At 43.0% G+C, this 20,344-nt stretch overlaps 1 protein-coding gene across 2 annotated transcripts in view; it reads left to right on the top strand.

Moving 5' to 3' along the window:
• The window catches only part of KCNN2 (potassium calcium-activated channel subfamily N member 2), a 498,316-nt gene that overhangs the window by 244,330 nt on the left and 233,642 nt on the right, over positions 1–20,344 (top strand). The window lies entirely within an intron of this gene.

Genomic DNA, 20,344 nt, shown 5'->3' with positions numbered 1-20,344 from the left:
GACGAGGGGTTATGTTTCAGGTGGATCTCTGGATTTGATGTTAACCTCTTCCAAGTTGTCCTTTGTTTTGTTTTGTAAAGATTTTATTTACTTATTTGACAGAGAGAGAGCATTTGAGAGTATAAGCAGGGGGGGAGTGGCAGGCAGAGGGAGAAGCAGGCTTCTTGCCGAGCAAGGAACCGGATAGGGGGCTGGATCCCAGGACCCTGGGATCATGACCTGAACTGAAAGCAGATGCTTAACCAATTGAGCCACCCAGGTGTCCCTACCTCTTTCAAGTTTAATTGGAATCCCTTCTCGTGCATCTCTGAGCACAACTGTTTTCAGAATTCAGTACTAATTGTCTTTATGTTTTGCAACAGAGACTCTGACCTTTTCTTTGGCTTTCCATCATGACTTAAAGCATGACATTAGGCTTTCCACCAGTAGGATGACTGCTATGGAAGGTTCCCCAGGCTTCCTTCATTATTAGGACTGGGTCATCGGTGTTTCACTTGAGGCTCCTAGTCCTAGACCTTCTTGTATAATAACACTCCTTACTTCATCCAGATTCTTACATGGACAAGAAAGGGGAAAATGAATATAGGGGTTCAAGGTAATTCAGATACATACACAGGATCAGTCTCAGAGTAAGTATTATCCACATAGTGATAAGAAAACTCCCCAACATCCTCAGTAGAATGCTGACCAGAAGTAGTTGCACCATTAAATGGTACCTATAATATGTATTATAATTTATCTCTGTTCAAACTGGCAAGGCCAATGAGAAATTTAGTTATTTTTGGAAAATTATACCTAATATAAAGTGTATGCTTGATCCACTTCCAAAAAAACCATGAGGTGGGTGATCACAAAAAGTAAGGTACTTACAGGTCAAAGAGCTTGACATCTGTCTGAAGGAAACAGAGGGTGTAGACGTTTCTAGGCACTTTTATGGAGGATTGTGTTACTTCTGCAGTAAGTCAGGCTTTATTTTCTGGCAGCTAAAGCAAAAAGTAAGTGTGCATGTGGTTTTGTAGTCTCATTTACCAGGGAGAGAATGATATCGACTGTATTCAGAGAAGAAAGCACAGGGTCTTTGAAATTAAACTCAACTGTTTATAACATAGATTTCTGGTCTTGGAAAAAGACTGTACATTATCTAAAGCAAGCATTTCCAGATAATTTTACCAGCTTGTTTCCACGATCATGAATATATATATTATTAACAAATTCATTGACATTGTTCCCTGTAGCTGTTTAGCGATGAAGACTAAACATTTTTTTTAAGTTCATGAATTGAAAGTGCCATGAACTAAATTTGTAGAGGATAGAACCATGTACCCTAAAAGTTCTTTGTTAATTTCCAGAAAGAATTTTTCCCTGACTATAATATAATACATTCACATTTACAAAATATCAATCCACCTATTAAAATAGGCATATGTTGGGGTTTGGCTGAATGGGTAAAAGCCTCAACAGTTAAGAATTAAAAAAAAAAATTTCCCAAAGATAGAGAAAGAACAAAAGGAAAAAAAATGAATGGGAAGCGTTTATTTTGCCTTTCAGCAAGAGTTATGAGAAGTTGATTCCCTGCAAAAAAAAAAAAAATGCTAGAGGGTATCATGCTTAGCGAAATAAGTCAATCGGAGAAAGACAACTATCATATGATCTCCCTGATATGAGGGAGAGGAGATGCAACATGGGGGGTTGAGGGGGTAGGAGAAGAGTAAATGAAACAAGATGGGATTGGGAGGGAGACAAACCATAAGTGACTCTTAATCTCACAAAACAAACTGAGTGTTGATGGGGGGAGGGGGTTGGGAGAGGGGGGTGGGGTTATGGATACTGGGGAGGGTATGTGCTATGGTGAGTGCTGTGAAGTGTGTAAACCTGGCGATTCGCAGACCTGTACCCCTGGGGACAAAAATATATGTTTATAAAGCTGTAAAAAAAAAAAAAGAAAAAAGAAAGGATGAATCCCCAAGTTTTGTAGCAACATGGACGGGACTGGAAGAGATTATGCTGAGTGAAATAAGTCAAGCAGAGAGAGTTAATTATCATATGGTTTCACTTATTTGTGGAGCATAACAAATAGCATGGAGGACAAGGGGAGATGGAGAGGAGAAGGGAGTTGAGGGAAATTGGAAGGGGAGGTGAACCATGAGAGACTATGGACTCTGAAAAAGGATCTGAGAATTTTGAAGGGGTGGGGGGTGGGAGGTTGGGGGCACCAGGTGGTGGGTATTGTAGAGGGCACGGATTGCATGGAGCACTGGGTGTGGTGCAAAAATAATGAATACTGTTATGCTGAAAAATAAAAAATTAATAAAAAAAATGCAAAGGGTCAAACCATGAGAAGATTTGCAGGTCAAATTAGGCTCTAGGTAAATTGGGAGAATTCTTTTCATGACCATGTGATTCTGTATCTTTTTTCTCTCTGGACCAGTAAGGAGACCATTTGGGTAAACCTTTAGTAAGATGAAAATTATATTCTAACCCAGCTTCACCATTGTTTTAATTGATGCCTCTCCCCAGAGACAACAAGGCTGTGTGTTATCTTCGCACTTTTGGATTTAGAATTGGGAACTTGGCGGAGATGTTTCTTCATACCTGGGATGCTGGGTTTCTGAGCTCACCCACGTAGGGTCTCGGGAGACCTGGAAGTATCTCTTTTCCTGAGGAGCAGAGAGGATCCTCACCTAGAGCTCATTTTCTATTTATTTATTTATTTGTTTGTTTGTTTATTTGTTTGTTTGTTTATTTATTTGACAGAGAGAGATCACAAGTAGACAGAGAGGCAGGCAGAGAGAGAGAGAGAGAGGGAAGCAGGCTCCCTGCCGAGCAGAGAGCCCGATGCGGGACTCGATCCCAGGACCCTGAGATCATGACCTGAGCCGAAGGCAGCGGCTTAACCCACTGAGCCACTCAGGCGCCCCTAGAGCTCATTTTCAAAGATTTTCTAAGACCAGAGATTTAGAAATGAAAGGCCGCTCTATCTGCTTTGATGCGTGGGAACAAAATTAGCGACAGTTTCAGCACTTGGATGGAAATGCCAGCTGATGCCATGAAAAAGTAGAGCTCACAGGGCACATCTCAGGGAGTCTGATGAAAATGGCATCAGACTGGTAACTGATGGTACCTGGACCCTCTAAATGAAATAATGAAGTCCAAGGGCCCCAAAGGAATGCAGGCAAGAGTCTGTGAAATGCACAAGCAGGTTCAGAGTGAGTGGTGCCGTGGTCTATTTTGGGCCACATGGAGAGCCACGTTGGTGTGACCAAGTCATTCCTACTACGAGTCTCAGTCTTGTGCTAATTGAAAGGAGCTGAATCCTTCTTGGCAGCTGTCCAGAGACCACTTGTTGCCCACTCGCTGTGGTGAGGAGACTGTGACTCCCTGAGTGGAGGAAGGAAGCGGTTAGTCAGGCTTTAAGGTTTTAAGGACATACCCAGGCCAAATGGTGCACAGAAGGTCGATGTGGTTTGAGGGGTAAGCCATACCAGCACCATTATCTAAAGAGAGAGTGATTTCACAGAAAAATGTATAGATTTACAAATTCTCTGAATCATCAAAAGCTTGTGTAATGCTGGTTCCAATGGCACCCTGGGAGAAATCAGATGGGCTTCTCGTAGGAGGGGGCAAAACCTCTGCTCAACACTAAATTGTGGTGCCAACAGTCATCACATCTGCCTCCTTCCCCCATTTTATTTCCCCTTAGCCTTTCTAAACATCTGATTTTGTAAGTTTGATCCCAGTGGATGGGAAGTAACCAGGGCTTAATGGAAGGTTCAGGGGCTTATGAAACAGATCTTGATTTGGTTTCATAGATGTATCATGTGGAACAAATGACTTAAACTTTCTGAGTCTCAGTTTGCCTATTTGCAAAATGAGAGTACAAATGCTTGGCTTGCAAGGTTAAGGATTCAAGAAGAATATATCCAGGTGGTTGGGTGGCTCATTCGGTTGAGGATCTGACTCTCAATTTTGGCTCAGGTCATGATGTCAAGGTCATGGGATCGAGCCCTGTGTTGGGCTCTGGGCTCAGCAGGAAGTCAGCTTGAGATTCTCTCTCTCCCTCTCTTTCTGCCCCCCCCAAATAAATACATCTTTAAAAAAATGAAGAAAATATATAGTAAAAAAATGTTTTTAGAGAAGATTGTAAAACAGAAAATAGTAGTAGGCTTGACACAGAACAGCACTAAAGCAATGTTAGGTGTTATTTCTGCTATTGTTGTTATGATTTTTCTGGTTCTTTCTACATTGCTGTTTAAAAGAACAAATTAAGTCATTAAGTCTTTTCTTTGGTAACATGAAACTCAAATAAAAAGGACCGTGCACTAGCTATGGTAACATCCCCCCTGTCAGTTATATTTTACATTTTCTCACGATTATATGGTGCCCATTGGTTATTTTCATTTGTTTTTCCTCTCAGGAAATACAGTCTTCTACTCCTTGAGTCTGAGTTTATTTTCAACATTTAACTGGAGACATAGACTAATACAGTTATATAGTTTACTCATGGTTTATACAATTTTTCTGTTTCTTATAATATTTTAAAAATACTTTTCGATTAACATTTATTTCATTATACTCCCCGTTGGGTTGTCAAACACAGGCAATGCAAATTAAGATAAGAAGTATATAGTAATATGATAAAACAGAGAGAAATAGATAGGCATGGAAGCTTAAAATGATGGAATTTCTTTCTGCCTTGTCTCCCACCTGAGGCCCAAAGGGTACTTGTTGAAGGGAGAGAGTACCTGCCTCGCTCCAGAGCCTGGGATAGGTGACTCCCCTTCTGCCCAGATATATCCCTTCCTCGCTTGCCTCTCCAACAGTGAGGGTTACTCTACAAGACGGACCCTACACTGGAGGGGAAAATGCACCGTGACGCCCTTAGTCTGATGCCATCTGAGGATTTCTTTTCTACTTAGCTAACAGAGGAGGGCAGAACGAAACAGTGAAAATCAGTTTACAGCAGGTAAGCATCCTGGTAAACGCTTCCCTGTACTGTGTGTCGGTGCGGGGGATGGAAGGTTGTACCATGTGTGGGATGTGGCGGACAGAAGGAGGGATGGGAAGGTGTGGTGCTGACTTGTGTGGATGGCCCCAGGAGCCAAGGGCAGGGACTGGAAAGAAGAGTGAACAGTCGGGGCTGGGAACCTTGCTCACCTGTCCCTGACACCCTCACCGCACACACCTAAGCCATCACCTGCATCTCTTCTCTAAGCAAGGTCTTTCCCCTGGCTTGGTGAAGACGGCTTTCATCCCAAAGAGCTCTGCATCTGTCTGTAGCATTTCTGCAATAGCTTCTGTGGACCCCTCAAGTGGCCCCCAAGATCCTTTTCAGTGTTTGGTCAGAGCAGAAAGTAGCAGGTGGTTGTTGTTGTAATTGTTTTCCTTTTTATTTTCTTCCCCTGAGAGACTCAAAGACCGTCTCCCATTCTATGTGGGATGCTGGGGCAGTGGACCTAGGTATCTTTTCCAGGGCTTTCAACCCCTGAAAGAGTCAGGTTTGGAATGAATCATCAGGAGGGAGACAGGGCAGCCTTGCAGGAGTGTCCGTCCCCTGGGAGGAGCCAAGCACAGAGAGAAGCCCACAGGGAGGTTGGAGTTAGCTTCCAACCCCTGCAGCGTGGATGGAGGCAGCGGAGAGAAGGGCAACAGGTAAAGGAAGGATCTTTTATCCCAACGGCTCCCAGAAAGCTCGCAGACATCAACACTGCCGATGTGGTTTTTCTCATTTGTTGGAAAGCTTTCGGAAGGTATATTCGAAGAGGTGGGAGAGATCTCTTCTTTATTTGCCTTCTTGTTTCTCCTCCTTCAAGCAGTACTGCCTCTACCCTTTTTGCACCATGGGCCCTTCACAGGTTATGAATCTTTCCTAATTATTTTTCAGAAAGAGTTTCATGGTGGCAGTCAATGGTTGGGTGCTTGTTAAATCTTTATGGAGTCCTTATTCTGCAATTAATCTGGGAGTCTTGGCACTCTGCTTGAAGGACGTTTATTTTCTATCATAAGCAAATGCCGCTAAGTGGCTTTCATCAGCGTGGTCATTGGGGAAAGTCTGAAGATGCTGAGAAAGAGGAACTTGACAGCACACATAGTTCTTATTTAATAAAGTTTATCGGTCTTTTATTCTGAGGGTCACTGGCAAAAAAATATTTTTATCTAATGAAGACATTTCTGGGGGGGGAAGAAACTCTCTAAGTGTATTACAGTATTTTGCTGTAGATTATTTAGAAAAGACTCCGTCTTACAGAGGAGTAATATGAAAAGATAGAAAACATAAAAGTATACTCAATGCTTCCCCTCTCTTTTTTGTATTTTGAAATAAGCAGATGTATTAAAAAGGCCTTTAATTCTACTTGAAGGGAAAAAAAATCTCCCAAAATGCACTGTCTGAATCCTGAGTATGTGTAGATTAGACGAAACCTTTATTCTACTGATTTTGAGATTACGGGGAGCAGGTATCAGCTTCTCTGATATGATGAATAGTTTTCATTTCTTTAAAACTGGTATTTAGGCAGAGAGATTGAAAATACACCTTTACGTGGGTCACTTAATTTCTGCAAGAAGACCTTCTTCAAAAACTCATTGATAGAGCAAGCTGTCTGAGCTAAAGCCCCCCCCACACCACTGTCTGCAGAATGGAGTTTACAAAGAAGATATCACAGTAAATATTTCAGGAAAAAAAATTAGTAATCCCAATAGGTATTAGGTCCTTTTAGCTTACAGTGTGGTTTTTTTTCTGTATTTTAATAGAGCACTTGGATTAAGCCTTTTCTTTGTCATATCTGTGCCTTAAAGCACTTGTTCTTTACCCCACATCGCTAGAGCTTATCCTTTTATCCCTTAATCTTCTGAAACTATAACTTTAAAAAAATAACCTATTTAAACGAAATATGTTCATTTACTTGGAGAAAAAAATGATCAGCAATGTTTTTAAAACCCTAGAAAATCCATATGCAATTATGCTGAACGTTCTGATTTTTACTACCATATTCAGTGGCTACCCATAAGCTTGGCTTTACCCAAAATAAATCTTAAGTAATCTGATGAATTTATGATGTCGGATTTTACTCACTCTGCTAAATCAATGAGAAAGCATTGGCTGGCCACATTTAAAGAGTCATTTGTTTCCAGGGCATATAGCTTGCCAAATGACAGAGCTTCAAGTAGGGGAAACTTCCATTTGCTTTAAATTTGCCTTGTCCTTTTTATTTGGTTGGGGGGGTGGGGAGGAGATACACTGCTGAAGGGAGAGAGGAAGGGGCACCATGGCGGGAGGGGCATCTAAAAACCTTCCTCTGTAGACCCATTCTAGAAAGGAGGCACAAGGCCAGGTAAATGGAAGGAAGCAGAAAGTCTCAAGCAGGCATGGGAAGGTCTGATATTCTTCTCTCTGACCTAAGTCACAGACCTTTGTTATTCTAAGAATCATTTCCGTAGGTATCTGCACTCAGGACACATCAAAGCTAAATGATCAAAATCGGGAAGTGTCTTTAACAAATTCCAAACTCTTCACCCCCTCGACGCCCCCCCACTCTCATTTCCTAGAATAATTATGTCTCGCATTAGCACACCCATTATTTCCTCAGCGTAACTCTCCAGTTCAGAGAGGAGACTTTGATATTCATATGGCTTATAAAATGCAAAAGTCCTTTAACTCACCAATAGCAAGATCAAAGTAAATTGTCTTTAAATTAGAAATCTAAATCATCCCCTCTTGCTCTCAAAAGAATACTTGGTCCTCAGATTGAACCCTTGTAATGAATCAGTGGTTAATTCAAACACACAGCCTCCTGGGGAAGGCCGGGGGAAGTGAAGATGAGAACTTGGTGGGGGCGTGGGGTAGAGAGCTCCTGGCAGATCGGGTGAATTTAATGAGAAGAATTTATTGCAGGTGGAAATGAAATCCTGCTCTCAGCTTCCATAAATCAATGACATTAGTATAGGATCTTCTCTGTGTTGACTAAGGGTTCTGTAGATACTCACAGGGCTGATGTGACCATGGCTGCTTAACAGAAAGACTTTGTCTCAGGTTAAGGGAGGGAACAGTCTTCCAGTTGAGACATTTCCTGAATTGTGCCTGGTCTAGGAGCCCCTCTCTAAAGAATCCTACCAGGGTCAGCAGGGGATCACATAGTATCCATAAACAAGAGCTGGAAATTTGTCCTGGCAACAAGCTGATCCAAATATATGAACAGCTTCATAATCTCTGTTCGTGTTGGTTCTGCCTCCAGGAGATAGCAGCCTTCGTTCACTTCTTTCAAAGTTACCATGATGCTTTAGTAATGTCTCTTCACAGCCCAAGTGCCTTGCGAAACATGTAATTCAAGTCTTGCCACTAACGTGATTACTGTCCCCCAGTTGCATTCCACTGTGCTTAGAATAAAATCTGAACTCCATCCCACACCTTCAGCATGCTCCGTGATCCAGCCCCTGCCTCCCCTGCCCATCCCACCCCTGCCACTCTCCCTCCAGCTCACGAGTCTTCAACCACAGAGTGCTTCCCTGCCTTGAAAATCCGGAGAACCCTTGAAGTAGCCATACTTCTATCTACAGTCCTCTTACCCCAATCATGCCAAGACTTTTTCTTTTTTTAATCATTCGCAGGTCTATTTATTTATTTATTTATTAAGTCATTCAAATGTCATTTCTTTTTTTTTTTTTTCCACTCACTCATTTATTCAACAAATATGGACCTAGCATCTGGCTACTGTATTTTGGCATGTTGAGAAAGCAAATTTGAGTATACATCACCTTTGACCTTAAGAAGCTCAGAGAAATCTCCGTTTAGTATCCCCAGAATATAGTTTATGCTTTCCCGCTCCCTTAACTTTTTATTTTTTAAGATTTTTTTTATTTATTTATTTGAGAGAGAGCAAGAGTGAGAGATATCACAGAGGGAGAGGGAGAAGCAGGCTCCCCACTGAGCATGGAGCCCCATACGGGGCTCAATCCCAGGATCATGACCCGAATTGAAGGCAGTTGCTCAACCAACTGAGCCACCCAGGCGCCCCTCAAATGTCACCACTTTTGAGAGACACTCTCTGATCCCCCAGTTCAAGTATCTCCATTGTTTTGTCAATTCCACTTGTATAATTTTCCTTATGGAACTTAACCATACATACTTTCCTTGCTCATTTGTTGTTATTCCATCCCTTCTCCACGTTTGAGTATAATATCATGAAAACAGAGATCCTGTCTAGTTGTTGACTCCTTTAACTCTGGCATTTAATAGATATGTGAAAAACTTAAAAAAAGCAAGGGAGCCCAGGATGAGTGGCTGGAAAGGGATGGACAGAAATATGCAACAGGCATAGTGAATTCAGAGTCAGTAAAGATAGTTAGGCAAACATTAGGTGGCTGCTTGATGGAAATACGATAGAGGGTTTTCATTTCTTTAATGAGTAATTATGGATCATTTGGTCGATACCAGTCACTGTGAAAGGCACATGGGCAGGTGGCCGCCTGTGCCTGCCCTCAAGGTGGCAGAGAGAGGAGAAGCTGAGCAGGCACGAGATCACAAGTACAGTGCAACTGTAAGTGTGTAAGAGCTGCATACACAAAGTAGAGTGCCAACTAAAATTTGGTGGAAGGAGACAATGTAGAGGAAACTCATTAGACCCTTGAAAGACAAAAAGGAATTTTCCGGGTTGATTAGCCACTAAGGAGGGCTTTTGAAGGAAGGAAGACAACAACATAAGGAGCATATGTGTTCTGGAAAGTGTAAGGAACTTCCTACAGCCTTGATGAGGGGCATGCAGGGGTGGAGGTCTCTCTCTCTCTCTCTCTCTCTCACACACACACACACACAGAGGGAAAGAGGGAGGTAGGGAGGCAAGATAGGAGCCAGATCAGGAAAGGCCTTTACGCTTTTGTAAGGAATTTGGAGTTTATCCTTGTAGGCAGAGATGAGCCGTTGTTCAAGGATCACATTTTCAGTCCAGAAAGATGCAACAGTCCGGAAAGTCCACAACCACCAGAGTGTAGTTGCAAAAGGTAGAGATTGCCATTAATTTAACAAATCAGAGGTGGCAAAGACCAGGGTTCAGGCTGACCTCCATCTCTGTGATTCAGAAGTTGTTCCGAGTTTTAGAAGAAGAAAAAACTTTAGTTCCTCTTTTTTCCTCCCAGCTCACACCCAGTTCTTCAGCAGGTCTGACCAGCTTTACCAAAACTTACCCTAAATCTTTCCTCTTTCTGCTACTTCCTCCACCTTACTCCAAGATACCGCCATCTTTTGTTCAAACTGCGTCGTAGGTCCTGGCTGTCTTCCTGTGCTCATTCTCCTCCACACGGCAGCTAATGATCTTTCTGGAAAGTAACAAAAACCATATCACTACCCCTAGACTTAAATCCCAGAACCTTTCCCTGGTCTAAAATGCAGTCTTCCTGGGGTGCCTGGATGGCTCAGTGGATTAAAGCCTCTGCCTTCAGCTCAGGTCATGATCCCAGGGTCCTGGGATAGAGCCCTGCATCGGGCTCTCTGCTCAGCGGAGATCCTGCTTCCCTTCCTCTCTCTTTGCCTGCCTCTCTGCCTACTTGTGATCTCTGTCTGTCAAATAAATAAATAAAATCTTTTAAAAAAATAAAATAAAATGCAGAGTCTTCCTAGAGAACAAAATGATGGTTACCAGAGGGAAGGTGGGGGGAGGGGGGATGAAAGAGGTGATGGGGATTAAGGAGTGACTTGTGATGAGCACCAGCTATTGTATGGAAGTGTTAAATCACTATACTGTCCATCGGAAACTAATAGTACACTGTATAATCACTCACTGGAATTTAAATAAAAACTTAAGAAAAGGTAGTCTTTCTCCTCTTGGCTCGTGGGAAAAAAATTATAAAAAACATGACAGAACCATGCAAAACACATGTCATCAGCCACACAAAGGCTAGAATATAGGTCATGTTTCATTTTCATTCTGCTAAATGTAGATCATGCATTCTCCATGGGGGAGTGATACCACATTCAAGGGGGTGAAAATTGGTTCTAGGGGGACAAAAGAACGTGGAGTCTTTGCTTACCTCTCCAACCCCCTCCTCCATGATCCTTCTTCCAGATTTTCCATAGTTTTACCCCTTCTTGTCCGTCAGCTCTTAACATAAATCATGCTACTAGATGAGTGTCTGTAATTCTTTGCTTCTGTGTGTATACATGTATGTGCATAGATATTAATCATCTTTCTTCCTTGAAGGATAAGATCTCTATGAGGGAGAATCTTGAATATTTCGTCCTCTGTTGTAACCTGATAGCACAGTGTCTGTGACAGAGTAGAATGTGAGTAAGTATTATTATTATTATTTTTTAATGAATGAGTAAATGAAAGAAAAGAACTCTGTTTCAGTACCTTTAGCTCTCTTTTCCCAAGAGCGGTTTCCTTTGTCTGATTTGCTTCCCCTTCCTGCCTGACATCTCCCCTCACAGCTGAGCATTCCCAGAGATGCAGGTGGCTTTTGTTTGCCTGTGGAAAACTGGCAACCATCCCACCTTCCTGTGTTGACAGTGTTTGCGTGGAGTAAGGCAGCCACAGTTCCATCCTAAGACTTACCACGTGAGATCAGAGAGCAGAAGGAAGGGTATAAGGAAGGAGAAAAATGGCATACGTCTGCGACCACTATGTCTCCTGGACCATCACTCGTCCCTGGGGCAGTCATGTGAACTGTGTTTATTTATTTATTTATTAAGGATTTATTTATTTTTTAAGGATGTTGTTATTTATTTTAGAGAGAGAGCACGTGAGCACCCAGGTGGGGAGAGGAGCAGAGGCAGAGGGAGAAACAGACTCCCCATTGAGCAGGGCGCCTGACACGGGACTCGATCCCAGGACCCTGAGATCATGACCTGAGCCAAAGGCAGACGCTTAACTGACTGAACCACCCAGGCACCCCAACTGTGGTTTATTTTTAAACACCTCAACATGAGCATGTGATATATGGTGCATACATGAGTGATAACATGCTCTGGGGTGTTTTGTTAACATTTGAAGAACCCCATTCGGGAATTCACTGTCTCCAGATCCCTAGGAAAATGATCTCTACATGACGATTTCAAACTACATCTAAAGATTCACTAGCAGAGATGATAAAAGTACCTTTTCATGGCTGAACTAAGCTGTGTTCAAGGCATTCAGTTGGCTACAAAGACTACACAGTCACCTCTCTACCCTTTCATGGAGAGAGCGAGGGCCCGGAGAGCATATCTGTCCTTCCCTGACAAAGCAGCCAGGAGCCCAGCAAGTGTGGACCCCAGTGTCTTCTGGTCCAGCCACTCACTCAACCCAAGGGATGCAGGCCCCGGGTAGGCGATTCATTAAGAAGGCAGGCTCTTAATGAATACCGCGTCACCATCGAGATACCGCGTCCTGGCCTCAGGGTGAAACTTCCATCCAAAGTGCTGATCCAAGTGCCGCAAACGCAGAAAACCAGAGCATCACTGAATTTCCAGGAGCAGGATGTGTGATGATTTTGCACCTGCCTTCTAAGAAAGGTTTGTCCTTGCAGCAGGGTTTTCCCTGAGAATTATTTCCACAGCCATGTATGCCTCATCAGGAGCTTGGATAGTGAGCGGGCAGATAATTCTGCCTATGCACTGCCAGAGGCTGTGTGCATTTACCGGAGAGTCTGACCCTTGTGAATGGCAGATTGACTCGGGTCCCTTGGCCAGGTGTGCTCAGCTTGCGTGCATCACCCACGCACCAGTGGCCCACGCCCGAGAGCTTTCCGAAGGGTCTGACTGGGCAGAGCAGTTTGCCATTCCAGAGAGGGACCTGGGGAGAGCTGGGGTCTGGGTGCCTGTGGCTGTGGTTGGTCATGAATGAATTGCACTTTTGCCTGGGAAGCGAGGGGAGGCTCATTCAAAACACAGTGCTGTGTACCATTTTGTTACACTCTCGTTGGTAAGGATCTAATTGGCTTTATTAAGCAATTCCTGAATTGAGTAGCATCTGTCTGTACCTGTCAAGTAGAGGGGGACTCCCCACTTCGTGATACATTTAAATCCTTACGGTGGCACAGCTTTTATTAGAGGACATCTCAGAGTGGGGCTATAGCAAGATCTAGCCCACACCTCAAGAGATTCTGGTTTCAGTTTATAATATCCAAGCGTCAGCAGCTTGTTCGTGCCATCTGTGTTTCCCAGTTGGACTTGGTGCTATCCTTATGCATTATTATTCCCAAACCAGCCTTTCTCATTGTGGCAATTTTTTTTGGATGTTTTATTTATTTATTTTAGAGAGAGAGAAAGAGAGAGCATGAGCAGGGTGGGGGTTGTTAGAGGGAGAGAGAGAAGCAGGCTCCCAGCTGGCCACATGTGGCTCGATCCCAGAACCCTGAGATCATGACCTGAACCGAAGGTAGACGCTTAACCCACTGAGCCAACCAGGTGGCCCTCATTGTGGCAATTTTTATAAAAACTTACTGTTCAAGAAGGCAGCCTCTCTCTACTCCGTGCATCGAGTAGGAGTTCTTCGTGGCTGATCTTGAAAAAGTATAGATTTTCAAGAGCATTGGACTCTGAAAAGGGCAAATTATATCTCAAGGCCAGCCACTTAGCAAATTAATGTTTTGGTTCATTAAAGCAAATTGCAGTTAAAATATAAGAATGTTAGATGACTTCCAAAGTTTATAGAAGCCTTACTGACATTTTTCAAGAGTCAATTTAGCAGAGTGGTTAAAAAAAAGGATGCCTGGGCTTCAGAGCCAGATTGCCTGGGAGCGAATCCTGACTCTGATACTGAACAATCTTGGGAAATTTCCTTCACCATGCTAGAGTTTCCCTACCTATAAAATTGCTAAAATAGTAGTAACTTCTTCATAGGGTTGATTTAAAATTAACTTATGGTGGGCCTGAGAAGTGCTTCAGGTACTGGTTGAAACCTGATTTTAAAAATAAACTATTATCAATAGTGAATATTTTCAAAGTTGTTTTTTTTAATCTATTTATTCATTTAAAGATTTATTTATTTGAGAGAGAGTGCATGTGCAAGTTGGGGGGGAGGGGCACAGGAAGAGAATCTCAAGCAGACTCCATGCTGAGTGCGGAGCCCAAGGTGGGGCTTGATCTCATCACCCTGAGATCCTGACCTGACCCGAAACAAAGAACCCACCATTTAACCGACTGAGCCACCCAGGGACCCTTCCAAGTCATTTTAAATCATAACTTTCAGACAGGAAGCTTGTTGTAATGCAAAGAGTAAGTGGATCCTACTTACAGTTTATCTGCCATCCAGCTCTGGGGCTTTGAAAAAATGATTGACCTCTCTGGACTTCAGTCCTCCTATTTATAGATAATCTTTACTCTCCGACACTAAAATATTATGTTTCTATAATATCATCCCCATTCTGGAGCTTATAGAAACTACTTCTAAAGAGAGTCTCAAAAAGGTATAATAAAAATAGTAAAAGTACATGGTAAGCAGAGATTGTGTTTAAATGTCTTTGCACTTGGGGTCAGAACAGCTGGGTCCAGACCTGGCCACTTTCTTGCTTGCCCTTCCTAGTCTGATGCACCCTTGGTTTTTCTTTTTCTTTTTGGTCTAGTCTGGCTCTTGGCATGCATGTTGGTAGGAAGATGAGATATGACAAAAGCTCTGTTGTTGATGATAAATTGTTCACAGATGGTTTGAAGTGTGCATGGGGTAAAATGTCTATAGGCACACACCTTCTTGTCCCCAGAAGCCTGAGAGAAATGCAGCATCCAGGGAACGTATGTGAAGTCAGGCCAACGGTCTTCTTTAAATTAATTGATTAATTATGTTCAATTAGCCAGTATTTTCCCTAAAGATACAGTTGTAGTGAAAAGAAGGGGCACATGCACCCCAATGTTCATAGCCACAATGTCCACAATTATCAAACTGTGGAAGGAGATGTTCAACAGACAAATGGATAAAGAACATGTGGTCTATATATACCATGGAATATTACTCAGCCATGAGAAAGGATGAATACCCACCATTTGAATTGACATGGATGGGACTGGAGGTGATTACGCTGAGTGAAATAAGTCAAGCAGAGAAAGTCAATTATCCTATGGTTTCATTCATAAGTGGAACATAAGGAATAGCGCAGAGGACAACAGGGGAAGGGAGGGAAAACTGAAGGGGGAGAAACTAGAGAAGGAGACAAACCATGAGGGACTCTGGACTCCAGGAAACAAACTGAGGGCTTCAGAGGGGAGAGGGAGCAAGGTGATGGGTGTTAGGGAGGGCACGTGTTGTGATGAGCACTGGGTGTTCTATGCAAGTAATGAACAGTTGACCACTACATCAAAACCTAATGTGATCCTACCAGCTTCTGCCCCTCATGGGATCAGAACTGAGAAACTTGTCATTTATTTTCTTATTTAAGAATCTGTAGCACCTGTTAGACACTTGTTCCTGTCTGACACAGAGGCCTCTCTCCTCCACCCTCTGGATTGGGTTGCTCTCTTTAATGTGAGTTCTCGAAGTTTCTCCAACCCAGCTCTTCCTCGGGGCAATCTAAAACTGAGCCTCACCCTGTCCCACCAAGACAGCTCAGATGGCGTTTAGTTCTTACAGTCTTTGTTTATGAAATACAGAAAATTCAACCTTCAGTTCATGTGAGAAACCCTCCTTTTTCTGAAAAGTGACTGTTTGCTGAGATGTGAAGGATTGAAGAATAAAATGGCCAACTGGACCATCACCTGGAGACAGGGCACGTGTCCCTTTGTCCAGCAGAGGTGTGGGGAACGCTAGGGGGATCCTTCTCAGGAAAGGGGTAGTCGGGATGGTGTCCCTCATGTCCCCTCATCCATCCTGATCTTGCTGCATGGGCAAGCAGGGCTCTCTGAGCTAGTCTCCTCAGAGCATGGCAAGAACATTCCTTACCCCATAGCTGTGTCATGCAGTTTAATGAGGAATTGTCTGTGAGCCTGATTTAGGGACTAGAAAAACCTCTTTCCAATTAAATGATATTTTGGGCTCCCAGCTAAATATGCCTTAATGACCGACTCTGTCTTTATAGTTGGAAACAACTCATCTTTTCCCCAGGACCTTGAAGTTCCTATCTTTGTCATCATTTTTAGAACTCTATGCATTTTCTTCATACCTGAGACACAATCATTAACAATATGCATTTGGTGATGTTTCCTGTGTATAAATTGTAATTATGTTTTATGTCTTACTGCTTTCATGTCCCATCATCTCGGCACTTCTAAGCTTTCCTTCTGATGGCACTTAGTTTGTCCAAGTATAAAGCATGAGGTAAAGCTACAGGAATCATCCCATTTCTTGATATAAATCAGAATTTCGTGAAATAAAGATGAAAAAGTCATGGGGCGTTTGTCAGAAAACAATGAACTCTTGAGTAACAGTTGTAAGAAAGAAACCAGGTTGGGTCACGTCTTCCCTACTGATGGTGCAGGGGAAGTTCCTGTCCATCATGGTCATGGATCTATGGGAAAAATATGCTAGGTGATGATTTGGGGGGTCACTGATGATTTTAAGAGAAACTTAAAAGTGTTTTTAAGAGAAACAGACTGCAAAGAGGTAGCCCCATAAACAAAGTGGGGAGGGCACTGTAAGCCTGGAAAAGGGGGCTGAATTAGCCAGCAGGTCTCAAGAAACCATACTGTGTTTGAATCCTCCCACAACAATGGCAGCCATGATGGCAGCTCCACCCATGGGACCCCATCCACCTCTTTACCCAATAGGTCACATGTCCTTGCCTCCTAGTCCCAGGAAGTGTGCTGTTGACAAGTGGTATAAGTTCCCCCAAGGACCTGTCAGGTGGATTCTGCCTCTTGCTTGAAAACCTAATTCGGTATATAAATTCTTTAATGAGACTAGATCTTTTTTACCGTGTCCACCACTTCACTTTTAGTTTCATTGTATGGAAAGAAGACAGAACTAAATGGTCATTAACTGGGGACCATAGAGAGCTTTCAAGGGACCACATATGTTCTTGGGCATTGTCTCCTTTGTCCCTCACACCATCCCTGTGAGGGAGGTACAGTTTTTAACAGAAGCAAATAGAGATTCAGAGGAATTTAGCTGTGTCCCAAACCCATCAGTTCTAGAACTGTTTGTAAAAAATATTCAGAAAACTAACCTCTTATTCACGAACTTTTAAAATTGTGATGTTGTGGAAGATTGCATTCTAAAATTAGCCAATATTACACATGTGTTAGAATTCTCTAGAAAAACAGAATCAAGGGAGTGGGGGGATGGTTGTAGGCACCTGTGTGTGTGTGTGTGTGTGGATTTATTATAAGGAGAAGCCAGCACACTGGTGACTCATAAGAACAGACATGTAGCTCCTGTGTGAACCCCAGAGCTTGAGAACCAGGAGAGTTAATGGTACAAATTCCTGTCTGAAAAGCTGGCAGCCTCAAGACCCAAGAAGAGACAAATGAGCAGTGGTCTTACTCAGGGACCTCAGGCAGGAAGAGTTCCCTCCTACTCAGCACTTTTGGTCTATGCATTCCCTCAACTGATTGGGCGAGGCCCACCCACATTTTGGAGCAGGAAGGAAATCGGCTTTACTCACTTAACCAACTCAGATGTTAATGCCATATGAAAACACCTGCAAAGACACACCCAGAATAGTGTTTGCCCTAAGGTCGGGGCACCCTATGGCCCTGCCAAGTTGACACACAGCATTCATCATCACAGATGTGGCATACAGTTCTTAGGGAAACAGCCTTAGTGTTTGTTGGTTGCTACCCTGTGCTCAGCTCTACACCAAGCCCTGGAGAAGATTAAAGAAAGCAAAACCTCTTGCATCCATCCTGCAGGGATTGGGGAAGACAGGGCTGATCTCAACATCAAGAGGAAATATTCTTTGGCCTCTAGAGCCATGCGGTCCATTAGAAGTAGAGAGAAAGTCACAAATGCAAACCACCTATGTGATTTTAGATTTTTTAGGAGCCAAATATATAGGTCACATATGTTTATGCATGTAATTTATTTATTAATGATTTTTTTTTAATGTATTCATTTTGAGAGAGAGAGTGTGTGAGTGATGGAGAGGGGCAGAGGCAGAGAGAGAGAATCCCAAGTAGACTCCTTGTGGAGCATAGAGCCTGATGTAGGGCTTGACCTCACAACCATGAAGTCATGACCTGAGCCAAAAGTAAGAGGTGGGTGCTCATCCGACTGAGCCACCAAGGCACCCCATGAAAAGGGCAGATTTTAATAATGTTATTTTGCCCAGTATTCCAAGTTGTTATCATAATGATGTTATCAACATAAAAATTACCAGTGAAATATTCTACATGTGATTTGTCTAAAGTCTTTGAACAGTGTATTTTTGTATTTTGTATTTTGTATTTTTGCAGCTAGAGCCCATTGCAGTTCAGACCAGCCATAGTCTGCAGGCTCCACAACCACACAGGACTCATGTTCAATCCCTGTGTCTGCTGTCAGTGTTCTGTCTTCTGTATGTTCTCTCGTGGTGTTGTGGGTCTTTGAACCGAGTTGCCTAGAGTTTCAGGGTAGAGAGCATCTGTTCAGAGGGTTTGCTAGAACAGAAGGGAGATCTAAGTGATCTTTCTCGGTACAGGCTGCCTGGTATAATCAAGCTGGATCATTGGCACTTAAGCTCCATCTACAAAGTGCCAGATCTACACTGTTAGAAGCTTATCTGTTTTTTTCTGGACCAGAGCTGCTCCCAGCTATTACTTCCGGCTTTATCTGCATCACTCATGTGACATCCCTCCCAGGTCACATTTCCTCTTCAATGCCTCTGGAGGGACACCTGGGTCTTGGAGGGTGTAGACTGGTGGACAGGAGAATGAGTCAAATCATTCTTTTTTTTTTTCCCCGCCCCACCCGCCCCTTCCCAGGCCCCAGGACGTCTCCTCCCTCCCTAGCCAGGGAGTCAAATCATTCTTTACCCAAGTGTCTCACATTGCAAATAATCAAGGGTGAGAATATTCTAGTATCTCCAGATTCTGCTAACTGAATCCCACCAGATGTACCTCAGATTCATTCTTCTCACATCTCCCACCAGCAGTCCCTTTCTAGATAAAGTTCTGTGGTTTCCCTTGAGGATAATAACTTACATATCCCTACACCGTACTTCTATGACAATGTGAGAATTCCATTTCCAACCATGCCCTCTCTTTGTCCCATTTGGGTCACTGGTATGAAGAAGCTACACAATCACTCTTCCCTCTTTCTTTCTTTCTTTCTTTCTTTCTTTCTTTCTTTCTTTCTTTCTTTCTGTCTTTCTTTCTTTTTTGAAAGATTTTATTTATTTATTTGACAGAGAAAGAGAGATCACAAGAAGCAGAGAGGCAGGCAGAGAGAGAGAGGAGGAAGCAGGCTCCCCGCCGAGCAGAGAGCCCAATGCGGAGCTCAGTCCCAGGACCGTGAGATCATGACCTAAGCCAAAGGCAGAGGCTTAACCCACTGAGCTACCCAGGCACCCATCCCTCTTTCTTTCTTAATGAGAATTTCGTAGGCAGACTTTCCCAGGAAGGCATATCTGGATCTACTTGCCACTCGCCCCCATTCACCATAGACTTGAGTCTTCTCCAGCTCGTGGAACTGTCCTTGGTGATGGCATTTTTTTCAGTATCCATTTGAAGGTGGACAATGTCCCTGATATTATATATCAAGGGGAAAAAAAATCACCTTAACTCTTTGGGGCCTAGAGTGGCCCCAAAGCAGTGGGTGACCCTGAAGTTTGAGATAGGATACATGAGAACCCAATCCTTACTGTTCTACTGTGGTGTTTTTCTTAAAATATAATTTTGCTTAATGAAGCTCAGACCAATTTTTTAAAATCTCCTTTGTCCTCTTAGATAAGAATCATTTTATTTCCCTGAGGAAGCACTATTCTTTGGATAGTGATTCAAAAGTTTTTTTCTCTTGAGGAGGAAAAAGAATTTCAGATCCTGTTAATATTTACATTAAGTCAGACTTAGTTATGTAAATTGTAGCTAATTCAGGCACTTGGGTCTCGATGCAGAACTTTTGAGTCATCTTATCATTAACTCATTTTTTCTTTATGTGGGGGAAACCACTGTTTCTTTTTCTGTCTTCAGAAGGTTTTGTGACTATTGCTTCTTTCTGGGAGAATGTTACGTCCTTTGCAAGGAGCTCCCTCCCCGGTTGGGCCAAAACACCTGAAATGCCACTTCATTTGGATCCCACCCTCATCACTTCCTTCTTGATATTTCCTGCATCACCTGGTCTGCTTCCTGAATTGCACACAGTGTGCACTAACACTCACCAGGGCTCAGGCATCTTGGCCAACCCTGCCAAGTGCCCAACCCAGGGTTCCAACTCATTCCTCATGCATTCGCTTGTGTTTCTACCTTCGTTTCCTGATTTCTGTCTGGAGTTGGTTTCCAGTTCCCCCATTATGAGATGAACCAATGCTCTATATA

This window comes from Lutra lutra, chromosome 5 (assembly GCF_902655055.1).
Source record: "Lutra lutra chromosome 5, mLutLut1.2, whole genome shotgun sequence".
In the NCBI taxonomy this organism is placed as follows: Eukaryota; Metazoa; Chordata; class Mammalia; order Carnivora; family Mustelidae; genus Lutra; species Lutra lutra.
This window is presented reverse-complemented; position numbering and strand designations above follow the sequence as displayed.